This window comes from Schistocerca piceifrons, chromosome 7, assembly GCF_021461385.2.
Source record: "Schistocerca piceifrons isolate TAMUIC-IGC-003096 chromosome 7, iqSchPice1.1, whole genome shotgun sequence".
Classification (NCBI taxonomy): domain Eukaryota; kingdom Metazoa; phylum Arthropoda; class Insecta; order Orthoptera; family Acrididae; genus Schistocerca; species Schistocerca piceifrons.
Window position 1 is genome coordinate 86,230,275 of NC_060144.1, and position 14,416 is coordinate 86,244,690.

The window sequence follows — 14,416 nt, forward strand, 5'->3', positions numbered from 1 at the left end:
CAAATAACGTTTGACGCATTGAAAAATCTTGCTTTCTTCATGGTGGGGACTACCATTAAGTATGTACGTGGAGAAATATAACCCAACATATAGTGATATTGATTCTGACTTCTGACAACTACGTCATCGAATACGCGAGGCAATAGATTGCTTTTCAGTTTCAAATATTACAATAGCTCTCTTGGTACCTACCATCCACTTCACAGAGGAATGATGAAAGACTATTGGAATCAGATTCACTGATGTACTTTACCAGATTCGAATCCTGCCTCGGGCATGGATGTGTGTGATGTCCATAGGTTAGTAAGGTTTAAGTAGTTCTAAGTTCTAGGGGACTGATGACCGCAGGTGTTAAGTGCTCAGAGACATTTGAACCATTTTTGAAAACAACGAATCTCAACTATAATTATCGGTCTTCGTTGTTGATTCGCACTAAATGAAACGTCTCTGTTGGATTCCTTTCGTGTTAATTTCTTAAATATGTTGTCATTTACGGCATAAATTCCTCTTCTAAATTTACTGTGCCGTTTCTGACTATCTGGGAGGAGACTGAGCAGTGTAACGTGTTGTTTTTACACATAAACAAGAACTATCTGTCACACTACTACACTTTAAAGCAAAGTTTATATGTAATTCATGTCACACAGTCTCGTACGGAACCTACATCCGCTTTCGTTTGTATACTGTATATGATAAGATACTGTCATCCCCCTTCCCTTCTGTGTGAGAGGATGAATGGGCAAAAGTATTTGTAGTTGCATGCTGGATGGTAGCAGACAAGCCTGTCTGCTAGAGAACAGTAGGACCAACGTCGGAACAGGTAGCTACGCTTTCTAAAAGCAGAGAGGTTTCTATTCTTAGTATGGTCCTGTCCATCCCTTGTCATGTTGGTATAGGGAGCTGCCTCTCTGGTCACTTCCGTTTGTATTTGGGAAGCACGCTCGGTAGGAGCGCAGGGCAGTCTGCCCGCGGCGAGCATCTGAAGTGGTAAGATCTCCGGCTAAGCGCGTGTCTGCTAAGTCCGTAGGACAATGGATTTCTTAAGTTCAGCCTAACTGAAAATTTAATCACCTTTATTTCAGTTTTAGTTCTAAAATATCTAATGTTATCTTAAATTGCAACGCAGTGTAATTCGCGTGTGAAGTTCAGAATATCTTCCGGTAGTTGCTTTGTCACTACTTTGTGAGTAATGTGGAACCACGTGTTGATCAGTAACTCTAACTAAGATCATCAGTCTTAAATGCGAATGCTCGTGTGATTATAACGTCTTGTCTTGACAATATTTTTCAATATAGCAACTTTTCTTTATGTTCAACCCACGTGGGGTGTACTTTATGAGACCAGTACCACGTGCTTATACAACTGTTTGACCCATCAGGTTAATAGTAAGACGATAGTAACCAGTTCGAGGTTTTTCTTTAGTAAATAGCGTTTCGATGTAATTTATTTTAATTATCAAAATTATTATGGAGTTACACTCTTTGTGTAAACCAAGTTGACCACGTGAAGCATGTGGTGAAAGCATCAAAGTAGCCCTCAGCTATTCTTTTCAGGAAGATTTCACAGAGAGTTAGTACGAATTTAGTATACCAGTGTGTGGTAATTACATGACGGACAGGATTGTGCTACGAACATAACTTCTTTGGGTGAAAATTGAATCGGTTGGTTGTGGTTAATTTCCTCTTGCATATGTTTCAACGTTCTTCTTGTGTTATTTTATGAATGCAGTGTTGTATGCAGTCTCACAATCTTGGCTCCATATTTGATGTGTTCTGTAAGATTACAAATTCACATTTTCACAATCCTAAATAAGGCACCAGCTTAGTTATGACTCAAGTTTAATATGCTGAAATTTCAATGATCAAAGTTAAAATAAATTTCCAAATATAAACTGATTTATTTCCTTTTATTTAAATTCTCTTATTTATATATATATATAATCACCGGTTGTCGTATGACTATTAAAAGATTATAATTAATGTTAGTCTGGTTGGGAATTTGGTAAGCTAGACTGGATACCTGGTGAAACAGTTGCTCAGTAATGCAAGGTTAACTTCCCCAGACAGCTCACAGCTTTAACTCACTTTTATGGTCTTGAATATCAGCACCGCTTTCATAACAAATTAAAGTAACAACGTTACATAAAGACCACTTTCTACGCGACATTAACCTGAGCAGTTTCTGCAGAAACGATTGCAGAGCATGTGTAGTCGCAGTACCTATATAAATTTTTATTTGTTGGAATAATGTGATGCTCTTAGATCAGGAACTTCAGATTCACTCCATTGTAGTAGCTTTTATAGAAGTATGCTGAGCTGATAAATTGCACAATGCGAGATTCGTCAAACTTCGATAAAACGAAACTGAAAGAATCTATTTTTAATAAAACTGCATGAAAAACCTGCTTGATTTTAGGAGAAGAAACTGTCCAAGCCTTTGCCCCGATATTTTCTTCGATTCTCCCACTAAACAGAAATAATACAAAAACGAAAGCCAAATAATAACAACGAAATTAAAACAAGGAGCATAGCCCCTTAGAATATCAATAAATTCATCAAACAAAGCACCCAACTTTTAGAAGGAAAGTGAAGCGAGATAACTGGAATTTGCAGCCTTTGTGTGAGTGAATTAATCTGAAACTTCGGTAAAGTTGCGGAAGGTGGATATAACTTACCAATGAATGGTGTGTAGTGTTACGCCCGTGATTAACAGGCTTTAATTTTGACGGTACACGTGTATTTCCTCTAAGAATAAAAGAAATTTATGGTAATGAGTAGGCAGTGCTACGCGCCGTAGGTTTGACATTACAACTGCGAAAAGCGCTTTGAGTAAAACGCAACATATTTTACGGACTCCCGAGCCACGAAATGGCGACAAACTAACACCTTTGCAGCTTCAGGCCGTTCTCGTTCATGCTCCCCATGTTCCAATTACACGCTACGGCATCCCGTCGACCAAACGCTGCCTCCCAGCGTCTTTTTCTGCTGCTTACGCTACAGAAGCAGCCTGCCTCAGCCGTTCCATACAGGGTGAAAATAATTTAAACCGACAAACTCTGGGAGGTTGTAGGGGACATCAAAACAAATATTTTTCGCTAATGTCATTTCTTCCTATGAGGAGTATTTAAACCGGTAGAGGAAGATTTCTCTGGTCGCAAATTAATTAAACGAACAAACACTTTTCCATTTTTTATGACCAAGAGACAACAGATCAGCACAACCCAATTTCAATTACATTAGAGGTTCAAAAATGCCTCCATTGACACGAAAACAAAGTTTACACCGTCGGATCATGTTCTGTCTGACATGGGCAAAAATCCCAGGAGTATCCTGAATTGTTCCTACTGCTGCTACTATCAGGGCAACCAGATCCTCTTCTGATGTAACAGGAGTTGCGCAAACAGGATTGCGCATCTAGCCCCACACAAAAAAGTCCAGAGGGGACATATCTGGGGATCGAGCAGGCCATGGTACAGGACCACCTCTGCCAATCCACGTTTCTGGGAACCGTCGGTCCAGGAATCGACGCACACGACGACCCAAATGTGGCGGCACCCCGTCTTGTTGGAACCACATGCGTTGTCCTGTTGGGACCGGGACGTCTTCCAGCAATTCTGGCAATGCTCTGGCGAGAAAATTGTAATAGTGCCTGCCATTTAATGGTCTAGGTAGCAGATACGGCCCAATTAAACAGTCCCCAACAACACCGACCCACACATTAAGGAAGAACCGCACTGATTGAAGGATCCCGCTCCACATGCTGCAAGACAGCTTCCTCAAATTGCAACGTTCTTACCGTGCGACGGCGTCCCTGTCCAGGTAATCTGCTAAATGACCCAGTCTCACGCAGACGTTGGTACACAGCAGCAAAGGTCAAATGATGCGGGATACGGCGATTAGGATATTGTTGTTGATAAACCCGCTGTGTAGCTTGTCCGTTGTGGTGCGCTACGTAGTACGCACCAACCATATCAGTGTACTCACTCCAGGTGTATCGCTCCATTAGTAAACACAGACAATGCACTACTACACTGGAAGACAGCAGTTGCCTACAACTGAAGAGCGTAATACGGCCTCTAACAATTGAAGATCGCAATACGGCCTCTAACAACTGACGAGCGTAATACGGCCTCCACCAGTGTAAATAATCCTCATAGGAAAAAATGACATTAGGGAAAAATATTTGTTTTGATGTCCCCTACAACCTCCCAGAGTTTGTCGGCTTAAATACTTTTCACCCTGTATATCTAAACGCGAACTTGCACAGCCAGACACAGTGACATCCACGCTACACTTATTCCACGAGTTCCTTTCTCAGCATTCTTCCATTTGCTTATATCTGAGTCTATTCTTTCTATTTGTACATAAAGAGCTAACGATGTCAGTATCTTCCCCGTATTCGTCGCCCCACGCAGTTTTCAGCCATTTGTTTCATTTCATCGACTAATTAGTACGTCCAGCATGTGGCATGTGAACCTATTTCTTTTATTGGCAAAAAATAAAAATGTTGCAAATTATCGCCCTGTTGAAGTCAAGGACATTGAAGTCTTGGCTCAGTTGTTGGAGGACCGTGGAAAGAACCACTGGGTGGATTTCTTACAGCCTGGTTTCCGCAAACTATTCCAGAATTCTGATCCATGAACTCGATACCCATTTCTACTTTGTGGACATTCTATTGAATCGTTTCTTCGTCCACGCTATCTCACAAATTCACAGTGGCTGCTTTATACTTCGATTTGTTGTTTCATATCTTTCTGTCACGACATACAAAACGTCTCCTTTCCCTTCCTCTAATGTCCATGTTTTGCTTCCATCTAGCACTGTGATTGAAATATATAACTACAACTCATGTTACCCGCCATGTACACAAATGTTGGAATGTCACTGATATAAGCTTTTATAGCTCACGATTATTTTACATACTTAGCAGATTTCATTTACTATTTCAACTGGATTTCATGTAAGTTTCATATTTCTTTACTGATTGCTCAGGGTGGTATAGGCGTGTTTCAATTTGACAGTTCTTTTGAGCTTCCATTATATTCAGCCCGTTCTAAACTTTAATCACTACATTGGTATGCGGGTCTTGAACTGACTTTCGTTCTGAACTTTCATTTAATAAGCACACAATTTTCTGCTTCAGTCGAGTTCAATACAAGTGTTCAGTTTAGCAGAACTGGATGCGAAAACATACTGTTGTCTTTCGGTGTGCAACATTCACCCCGCAATATTACAACAGAAGATTTCGTCATTTTACAGATTTTCGCGAAACGAGATACTCGTCGCCACATGAACCGACGTTGCGCCACATGCGACCTTTTCTATACACATAGTCACAAGACATAACATTATCAGTTTTGTGACAGAGAACAATTATTTATTTGATTTACAAAAATCTGTTTAATGTCGTCTAATAATACACGTTGCCTTTATATGGTTAAATACCACAGAAATAATAAAATGCACTTAAGGAGCATTTCATTGTACAGTACATAGAAAGGAGAAAGATAAAGAAGTCAGATGGAAGCGGTGCGTACGTAGTACCGAAGATAATATGGAGACAGGACGAAAGTTACTGCAAGTGTGATCTAGCAAACAATAATTCCCAACCGGATCGCTATAACTTCAACAATAATTATTAGTGTAGAATTGGCGAAATACGAGGCAGACACGAAATTTAGCTGTAGTCTCCATCGTAAACAATAAAATTTAAAACAGCATTAGAGATACTGGAGATTCTTAGACGTAGTAGCAATGCACATTTTAGAAATAAAAGAAAGATACACCACTGATATTATTAAAATGTGTCCCTCAACGCCTTCATATTCTGACGACAATAGAAAATCTTGCCTCCTCCTATCACACTTGGCAGACGGAAGGTCACTACCAAGTAACCATAACAAAGACTTAAACATAAGGAGACAAAATATCATCGCAATGGCAACGCACACTATACATCCCTCCTCATCATACGACGTTTAAGTTGGGAAGTGTGTGACCTGCCATCACCTACCATTGTCGAATTTTTAATTAGACCGTGATCAGAGTCACAAAACTGACGCTTTTAGAGTCCCCCTTAAAGTATGGCAACCGTCTACCCATCTACTTGACCCCCGCTCTAATCATTTTGCCAGAATCTCGGAGGAAACACGATTCTCAAATGTAAACGGACTGAGATTCCTTCACCGGTTGTAATACTGAGAGCTTACTGACACGCGGCCAGTATATTTTTCTGGGCTCTCTGTTACATTTCCCTGAAATCCTTGCGAGATATCTCGCTGGGTAGTAGTTCTTCAATACATCATAATTCAGCTAATGGGAAATTGGACCTAAAAGTGAGCATCAAGCCCACTGACGTCTCTCTGTGCATCTCATGCTTAGCTGTATTAAATATGTGCATTTACTATGCCAGTCTCGTCCCAGTTTGTGAGATGTAAGTGACGCTACGCAACTAACGCCATCTGCATATTACGCGTACCTCTGTCTGCGAAATATGTGTTTGGAAGCAAGTTGTGGTGGTTGGTTATTTTATTCCGAACCAAAAACAAAACTCCTTGAAACCTCTAAATGTAAATGTGTTGGAATTACCGGATACTAAAGCTTTACATGGACCAAAGGTGCTAAAGCTGTCTTCAACGAATACATTGCAACTTCTACGGTGGTAGTACTTGTAGGAATCAATCATTAGAACCTTGAAAATTATCCACGCATTCCAGATCATACTTGTTTCCTACCCACGACCCTGGAAACGGATCAACAGAATCGATGAACAGCTTCTTCATCTTAATCCTATTGCTTTCGATGCCAACATACCTTGTTTCGTATCTTGTGGTGGTTTGCTTACGGAACACGTCTTACACACGCAAGCCATTGTTCTGATATCCCCATCCATTCCTTTCCAAAAAAAATCCTCCCAGATTCTGGCCTGTGATTTATAGAATCCCCAATGTCCACCAACGGGAAAGTGATGATAATACGGAAATAGCGTATGTACCATCTCCGTGGGCAGCACAGTCTAGAATGTCGGAAAAAAAATCGCAACGCCAAAAAATAATTAATGTAGACTAATGAAGTTGCTGGACTACATTTGTCTATGTACCAAACTTAAGCGACTAATATTGCAAGATCATAGGTTAATATAAGCGCGTTACATCCTATGCAAACGTGATGTGCTGGTACGTTAACAACCGGTGTGACTGCCGCAATGTTGAATGAAAGTATGCAAACGTGCACGCACTGTGTTGTACACGTGCCGGTCGTCAGTTTGTGATTGGAATTCCATGCTTATTGCACTTGGTCGGTCAATACAAGGACGGTTAATGCTGTTTGTGGATCATGCTGGAGTTGTCGTCCCATGATGCTCCACATGTGCTCGATTGGAAAGAGGTCTGGTAATCGACACTCTCTAGAGGACGTTGGGTTACGACATGGGTATGTGGCTGAGCGTTACCATATTGCCCTGAAATGCTGTTCATGAACGGCAGCACAATTAGTCGAGTCACCAGACTGACGTGCAAATTTGCAGTTAGGGTCCATGGGATAACCACACCATAACTCCAGGTGGGGGTCCAGTGTGCCTAACACGCAGAGAGGTTGGTTGCAGGCCCTCAAATGGCTTCTTTCTAACCAACACATGGCAATTACTGGCACCGAGGCGGAACTAGTTTTCATGAGAGAACACAACAGACCACCATTCTGCCCCCCCCCCCCCCCCCGCCCCCAATGAGTACTTGCGTGACTTATTTATTATTCATTTATTTATTTCATTAACAGTACAGAGTAACCCACCGTCTTGACATGTAAGGTGGGTCGGATGCTTCTGAATCTTGCGTGACACCACTGAAGTACCAAATGTTGGTGATATGGTCCTACTCAAGTCTGGATTAATCGTTAAGTAGGAATGAGAGTGAGAGGGCTAAACCAAGTTCCGGGGGATCGAGCAATACAGGTTCCGACAGAGATAGCGAGTGGCGCGCCTCAGAATAGGCACCTCAGCCCAAATACGCGCCCGAGGTACAGGATACAAGATCACGGTTGGAACATCGGAAACCAATGTCGGCCCTGCAATGATCATAAAAACCGACGTTCCTTGTGTTCCCAGACCTTAAGTCGGAAGAATGTATATAAAAGGATGTACCAACATTATGGTCACTACGCAATCATCCAACAACCGGGGCACAATTCTCAATAATGATAGGTTAATTCTCAGATCTGTTGCGACCAAATATATATATATAAAGATTGAGAGAGAACGTATGTACATAAAACTAGAAAAATATAATCAACCAAGCAACAAGCCCAGAATACTACAGCTGAAGGCAGTAAGCTACCAGGAACCCGCTGCGGGTAAGACTATTAAGTGCCCAGAATTATTTTACCTTTTAAATATTAACAGACATAGATAAAGAACCGCAACAAGATAATCGTTGAGGCAACAAGTAGCAGGTAGCAGGTGTTACTGACAACAGTAATACTTAGTCGTCGAATCTGCTGCGACCCAGCATATACATACATCAAAAATAAGGGAGTTTTAACAGCAATACATGTATATAACAAGAACTATGTTATCTTGCTGAAACGCTAATAATCAGTCGCCAGACCTGTTGCGACCCAACATATACATACATAAAAGGAGCTTAAACAGCAATATATATAAACTATGTAATCAACCAAATCACAAGCACAGAGTCGGCCGCGGTGACCGAGCGGCTCTAGGCGCTTCAGTCCGGAACCGCGCGGTTGCTACGGTCGCAGGTTCGAATCCTGCCTCGGGCATGGATGTGTGTGATGTCCTTAGGTTAGTTAGGTTTAAGTAGTATTAAGTTCTAAGGGACTAATGACCTAAGATGTTAAGTCACATAGTGCTCAGAGCCATTTGAACCATTTGTCAAACGGTCCACATCGATATTATCGGTCCCCTTTCCGTGTTCGACTTCGCACTGAAAGCCCGAAATTCGCGTAGCGCTCCTTGCAATTCTCTCTGTGTGCCTGTAGCGTTCCAGCATCGACTTAAGAGCTTTCCAATTGAAAGCGATTGTGTTCTAGGTAGAACCTGACTTTCTCAAAAGCATACAAAACTGCGAAAGCTTCCAGCGCGTATTTTTCTCTAATGGCGACAGTTCTTTCAAGGCGTATCTCTCCGGATATTCCCGAAGCAGCACAGCCGCTACTCCCTGCATATATGCGTCCTTTCGAACAATACCCTCTTTATCGAAGTCAGGTATGGGTAGGACAGGAGCTCTGCCTAGCGCCCTCTTCAGTCCCTCAAATACAGCTTGTTGAGAATCACTCCCCTCAAATTTACAAATTTTTTTCGTAATTTATTCACCGAGGACGAGGTAGCACGTAATAAGTCACCTTTGCTTCGATTTACAATAATACAACTCTGGATGCAGCCATGGGGAAATAATATCCGGACTTATTGATTCGTCTTTTACCACGTATCCGTCAACTTCACCGACCAGGATTCCTATCAGCGATTAATATGGGTTCCTATACGAGAAGTGGCCATTAAATCAAGATAATTTCAATAATTACTACATGCAATGGACAACCCTGATGACAAAAAGTGGGTTCTCTACAGGAATGCAACGAAACAGAAAGCTGAAGAACGTGACTGTGGAATATAGTAGCTGGTTTCTAATCATATGTCTCCTCGCTCAATAACGGCAAGTTGATTATGCGTTGCATATGTCAGGGCGTTAAAATACAATCTGAGTTGAAGAGGGGATGAGGATATACCGCTTGAGGGTGCATTAAACTACCAATAGATTCAGAAAACATCTATGGATTTACATGTATCATTTTTTCCACCGCGGGCCGCGGTGAGACGTGCAGGAGGAGAGTCAATAAGATTGTGGAGGGCGCCGACGAGGAGTTGGGTCCATGCTGCCATGCTGACGCCACTGAAGGGGCCAGTTGCACTAGGTTTCTCAGTTGACGATTCCCGGAGCGAATAGGCAGATCGAGGTGGTCCCACAAATTCTCGATGGGTTTAAATCCGGGAAGAGGTGGTGGGTTCGATGGCCAAGGGTGAACTCATCCTGGTGTTGATACTTCTTGGCTTACGATAGCTATGTGCCAGTCTGAGAATCTAACTCGGGACCTTTGCCTTTTTTCGGGAAAGTGCCCTACCGACTCGTCCTCAAAGTTTCATTTCCTCCAATACTTATTCTCCTACCTCCCAAACTTCACAGGAGCTCTCGTGTGACGGGTCGTGAGTCGTGCTTGGGTCGTACAGTACAGGTGGTGCAGTTACCTGCGAAAAGCAAAGGTCCAGAGTTCGAGTTCTGCTCCGTCACGCAGTTTTAATCCGGTTACATATCAGCGCACACTCTGCTGCAGAGTGAAAATTTCATTCTCGAAACATCTCCCAGTGTGTGGCTATGTCTTCTTTCTTCCACGCGTGCTAGTCTTGCAAGTTTCGCAGGAGAGCTTCTGTGAAGTTCGAAAGGTAGGAAACGAGGTACTGGCTGAAGTTAAGCAGTGAGGACGGCTCGAGAGTCATGACTGGGTTATTCAGTCGGTAGCAAAAGTCCCGACTTCGGGTTCGGATCTTCACACAGTTTTAATCTGCTCCAGTATCATATTTCGTTCTGGAATCCTCCTGGTGTCCTTTGAATCACGCACGTACTCTAAGAGCAGTGTGACACGTTGCATTGTCCTGCTAGTACATGCCGTTCTGCAGAGGAAATACACACTGCAGCCGCGCGGTTTGAGGCGCCATGTCACGGATTGCACGGCCCCTCTCATTGGAGGTTCGAGTCCTCCCTCGGGCATGGGTGTGTGTGTTTTCCGTAACATAAATTAGTTTAAGTAAAGTGTAAGTCTAGGGAATGATGACCTCAGCAGTTTCGTCCCTTAGGAATTCACACACATTCGAACATTTTTTACAAGCTGCGTGTGGGGATGGTCGTGGTCCCCGATGATAGATACATACCTGCGCCTTCTACAACGACGAGATCCACCAGCGAATACCAAGAAAACATTCCCCAAAGCAAAATGCATGTAGGATGTTCGTTTTCACATGTTTCACGCCGTACGTGACAATGGCCGTCTGTCCGATGAACATAAAACATGATTCATCTGAAAATGACACCTGCCGACACTCAGTGCACATGCAAGTTCCAGCTTTCGTTGCCAATGAACAACGATCAGTATGGGTGCATGAAGCAGTTGCCCACTTCAGAGACCCATACGTCTTCTGTGACCTATGGTGCACCACGGTCGCCTCGGCGCAAATTTTTCCATGCAAAGTATACTTTAACCTCGGCGGCATGTTAATAATTTAGAGACTTAGGCCCTCCGCAAATACTTGCACCCCTCGTAGGAAAGCCTTTTGGCCTTTTTGGCGTCAGATAAATCGCACCATTTCCGCAATACGTCAACGACTGCACTGTTTTATGCGTTCTTCCAACAGGCACTGCTACTGTTGCCACCTGCTGTCCGAGATCGGTTATCACTCGCTGACGTCGAACGTAGGCTGTGGTCACATTAACGTGAGTAGACCGTGTAGAAGTAACGGTACTGTATACTCAAACTCCTCATGGGCTATATTGTTCACGAACACTTGTACAAATAAACTGAAAGAGTAATTACAAATATGGAAATTCACTCCGCCCGGCTTTTGGGATTACAGGAGGACACAATAAGGAAGAGGTCAAAAGCACTAGATTCACTCGAATATCTTTCCATTTAAGAAAAAATACATTAACTGCTCGACAATTTATTCTTATTCCAGGAGCAATAGAGCAATCTAGAGTGCTAGGAATGTGCATACACTTTACGGGGGAAGTTCCACACTCAACATCCAAATCAGAATATAAATATTTGGCTCAGTTACCGAAAGGAAATACCGATGAGTTACAAAGATCGTAAGTGTTTTGACTCAGGGCACATGGGGTGTTAGCAGACAAAAGTGCACTGTCTCCAGAAGTTTCAGAAACATGAAAATTACATAAAATTCAAATTTATATATGTAGTTATTCAAATCAGTGGTTCGTGATCTATAATTCGAACATGATTTTTTTGGCTCCAGCATTGTATCTACATCTACATCCATACTCCGCAAGCCACCTGACGGTGTGTGGCGGAGGGTACCCTGAGTACCTCTATCGGTTCTCCCTTCTATTCCAGTCTCGTATTGTTCGCGGAAAGAAGGATTTTCGGTATGCTTCTGTGTGGGCTCTAATCTCTCTGATTTTAATCTCATGGTCTCTTCGTGAGATATACGTAGGAGGGAGCAATATACTGCTTGACTCTTCGGTTAAGGTATGATCTCGAAACTTAAACAAAAGCCCGTACCGAGCTACTGAGCGTCTCTCCTGCAGAGTCTTCCACTGGAGTTTATCTATCATCTCTGTAACGCTTTCGCGATTACTAAATGATCCTGTAACGAAGCGCGCTGCTCTCCGTTGGATCTTCTCTATCTCTTCTATCAACCCTATCTGGTACGGATCCCATGCTGTTGAGCAGTATTCAAGCAGTGGGCGAACAAGCGTACTGTAACCTACTTCCTTTGTTTTCGGATTGCATTTCCTTAGGATTCTTCCAATGAATCTCAGTCTGGCATCCTCTTTACCGACGATCAACTTTATATGATCATTCCATTTTAAATCACTCCCAATGCGTACTCCCAGATAATTTTTGGAATTCACTGCTTGCAGTTGCTGACCTACTGTTTTGTAGCTAAATGATAAGGGATCTATCTTTCTATGTATTCGCAGCACATTATACTTGTCTACATCGAGATTCAATTGCCATTCCCTGCGCCATGCGTCAATTCGCCGCAGATCCTCCTGCATTTCAGTACAATTTTCCATTGTTACAACCTCTCGATACACCACAGCATCACCCGCAGAAAGCCTCAGTGAACCTCCGATGTCATCCACAAGGTCATTTATGTATATTGTGAACAGCAACGGTCCTATGACACTCCCCTGCGGCACACCTGAAATCACTCTTACTTCGGAAGACTTCTCTCCATTGAGAATGACATACTGCGCACTGTTATCTAGGAACTCTTCAATCCAATCACACAATTAGTCTGATAGTCCATATGCTCTTACTTTGTTCATTAAACGACTGTGGGGAACTGTATCGAACGCCTTGCGGAAGTCAAGAAACACGGCATCTACCTGTGAACCCGTGTCTATGGCTCTCTGAGTCTCGTGGACGAATAGCGCTAGCTGGGTTTCACACGACCATCTTTTTCGAAACCCATGCTGATTCCTACAGAGTAGATTTCTAGTCTCCAGAAAAGTCATTATACTCGAACGCAATACGTGTTCCAAAATTCTACAACTGATCGACGTTAGAGATATAGGTCTATAGTTCTGCACATCTGTTTGACGTCCCTTCTTGAAAACGGGGATGACCTGTGCCCTTTTCCAATCCTTTGGAACGCTACGCTCTTCTAGAGACCTACGGTACACCGCTGCAAGAAGGGGGGCAAGTTCCTTCGCGTACTCTGTGTAAAATCGAACTGGTATCCCATCAGGTCCATCAGCCTTTTCACTTTTGAGCGATTTTAATTGTTTCTCTATCCCTCTGTCGTCTATTTCGATATCTACCATTTTTTCATCTTTGCGACAATCTAGAGAAAGAACTACAGTGCAGTCTTCCTCTGTGAAACAGCTTTGGAAAAAGACATTTAGTATTTCGGCCTTTAGTCTGTCATCCTCTGTTTCAGTACCATTTTGGTCACAGAGTGTCTGGACATTTTGTTTTGATCCACCTACCGCTTTGACATAAGACCAAAATTTCTTAGGATTTTCTGCCAAGTCAGTACATAGAACTTTACTTTCGAATTCATTGAATGCCTCTCGCATAGCCCTCCTCACCCTACATTTCGCTTCGCGTAATTTTTGTTTGTCTGCAAGGCTTTGGCTATGTTTATGTTTGCTGTGAAGTTCCCTTTGCTTTCGCAGCAGTTTTCTAACTCGTTTGTTGCACCACGGTGGCTCTTTTCCATCTCTTACGATCTTGCTTGGCACATACTCATTTAACGCATATTGTACGATGGTTTTGAACTTTGTCCACTGATCCTCAACACTATCTGTACTTGAGACAAAACTTTTGTGTTGAGCCGTCAGGTACTCTGTAAGCTGCTTTTTGTCACTTTTGCTAAACAGAAAAATTTTCCTACCTTTTTTAATATTTGTATTTACGGCTGAAATCATCGATGCAGTAACCGCTTAATGATCGCTGATTCCCTGTTCTGCGTTAACTGTTTCAAATAGTTCGGGTCTGTTTGTCACCAGTAGGTCTAATATGTTATCGCCACGAGTCGGTTCTCTGTTTAACTGCTCAAGGTAGTTTTCAGATAAGGCACTTAAAAAAATTTAACTGGATTCTTTGTCCCTGTCACTCGTTATGAACGTTTGAGTCTCCCAGTCTATATCCGGCAAATTAAAATC

The 14,416-nt window shown here is 42.5% G+C and overlaps 1 protein-coding gene across 1 annotated transcript in view; it reads left to right on the forward strand.

Annotated features, from left to right (window-relative positions):
* LOC124805453 (gonadotropin-releasing hormone receptor-like) overlaps positions 1–14,416 on the forward strand; it is a 605,403-nt gene that overhangs the window by 187,495 nt on the left and 403,492 nt on the right. The gene's annotated exons all lie outside the window — the stretch shown is intronic.